We start from the raw sequence: 2347 nt of genomic DNA on the forward strand, positions 1-2347 counted from the left end.
AAAGAATTATAAGAAGAATTTCTACAGGTGTGTCAGCCAGAAAAGAAATGTCAGAGACAGTGTAACCTGCCAAGGAACATGACTGGCAAACTGGTAACAAAGGACGAGGAGAAGGCTGATGGGTTCAGCCATGTTGGGCAGGATTGTTGGTGTGTTGGGGTGTAGGAAGGCTCTGCAGAGGGGTCTGGACAGGCTGGATTGATGGGCTGATCAGCTGATGTATGACATTCAACAAGGCCAAGTTCTGGGTCCTGGACTTGAATCACAACCTCAGGCAGCACTTCAGGCTGGGAACAGAGTGGCTGGAAAGATGGAAAAGGACCTGGGGGTGCTGGTTGACAGTGGCTAAACATGAGATAGCATGTGCCCAGGTGGGCAAGAAGGCTAAGGGCACCTGGCCTCTGTCAGCAATAGTGTGGCCAGCAGGATCAGGGTAATAATTCCTCCCCCCTACTCCACTCTGGAAAGGCCCTACCTGGAGTACTACTTCCAGCTCTGGAGTCCTCAGTACAGGAAAGGCTGTTGGATTGATCCAGGGAAGAGCCCCCAAAATAATCAGAGGTCTGGAACACCTCTCCTGTGAGGACACACTGAAGGAGTTGGGGTTTTTCAGCCTGGAAAGAGTGGGCTCTGGGAAGATGCTAGAGCCCCCTTCCAGTTTTAAAGGGGGATTATGACAGAGATGGGGACAGAATATTTAGCAGGGCCTGTAATGACAGGACACAATGGTTTTAAAAAAAACCTCAGTAGTTTCGGACTAGGTGTAAGGAAGAAATGTTTATGGTGAGGGTGGGGAAACACTCAAGGCCAGGTTGGATGGGGCTCTGAGTCACCTGATGTAGTAGAAGATGTCTCAGCTCATTGCAGGGGGGTTGGAATAGGTGACCCTTAAAGGTTCCTTCCAACATCTTGTGCTATGATTGTATTATTCAGACATTACACTCACCTTTAAGAAAGGAAATAAGGAACTCAGAGAACGACCAGTTTTTCAAGGTCATCACCACACCTGGAAAACTCATGGACTACATTGTCTCAGAATCCATTTCTAACCATATGGAGAAAAAAGAGGCGACCAGGAATCGTCAGCATAGATTTATTAAGCACAAGTCATGCCTGAGCAGCCCAATTAGCTTCTCTGACAAAACGATGGGCTATATGGATGAAGGGAAAGCAGTAGATGCAAAGTGCCTTGACAGCATTGACAGCTGCTCCCTGAATTTTAGTTTACAACCTGAGGACATATGATCTAAGTGAATAGAGCATTAGGTGGGCTGAAGACTGGTTGCACCTCTGGGCTGTAAGGGTAGTGATCAATGACACAACACAGGGTTGGTGCCTAGCAGCCAACAAAATATACCAAGCATTGATTTTGGAGCCAATACGGCTCAGTGTCATTGCTGATACTCTGTGATAACATGGAGTACAAGTCTGGAGATGACACTAGGAGGGGGTCACTGATACATGGCATTTTAGCCCAAAGAGGTGTCTAGAAACTCAGAGAAAGGAATTAGCAGAAACCTCATGAAGTTCAATAAGGAGAAATACAAAGTTTTGCATTGCAGTCAGAATAACCCCCGAATTGCTTGGGAACCATGTGGCTAAGTCACAGTCCTGCTTAAAGGGACATGAGGGTAGGGATGAACATGGAATGAAGAGTCAATAGGATGCTCTCATTGTAAATCAGGCAAACAATTTCCTGCACTGCAGCAGGAGAATGGTTAGCAGCAGATTGAGGGAAATAATCATCCCTCTTGAACTGGGGTATAGTGAAGCCACATCTGGAATCGTTTATACATTTTTGTCTCTCCCTGTTCATGAGGGATATTGAAAAAGTGTAGTACATAGGTAGTGGTCTGAGACATCCAGTCAATTTATAATAAGACTCTGATGAAGCTGGGCTCTCTTGGTCTGGTGATGCTTAAGCAGTCGGGCTGTTTAGCAGCATCCTGCTGCTACCTCAAGAACAGGTTTCAAAGATGATGGAGCCAAATGCAGACAGTAGCACAGTAACAATGACCACACTCACACCTTGGGAGATTCAGAGTGAAGATTAGAGAATGTTTTTTTCACTGGGAGAGTAGTGTAGCACTGGAAATAGCTACTCACAGAGTAGTGAATCTCACCCCCTTGCAAGTTTCCAAGGCTGATCTGATCTGGTATTGTTGATTCTCTTCACATAAGGGGCTAGATTATGCAATTCTGGACACTCTTATTAACCACAGAACTGTCTATTATGAATTGATGATTTAAATTAAATTTCTGTTTGTTACTCCTTAATAATAGCTTTTTGATTTATGATGTCCCACTCACCCTCTATATTCACATTGCCTCTTGACTTTGTGTCACT

The sequence above is a fragment of the Cinclus cinclus genome, chromosome 2 (genome assembly GCF_963662255.1).
Source record: "Cinclus cinclus chromosome 2, bCinCin1.1, whole genome shotgun sequence".
Lineage (NCBI taxonomy): Eukaryota > Metazoa > Chordata > Aves > Passeriformes > Cinclidae > Cinclus > Cinclus cinclus.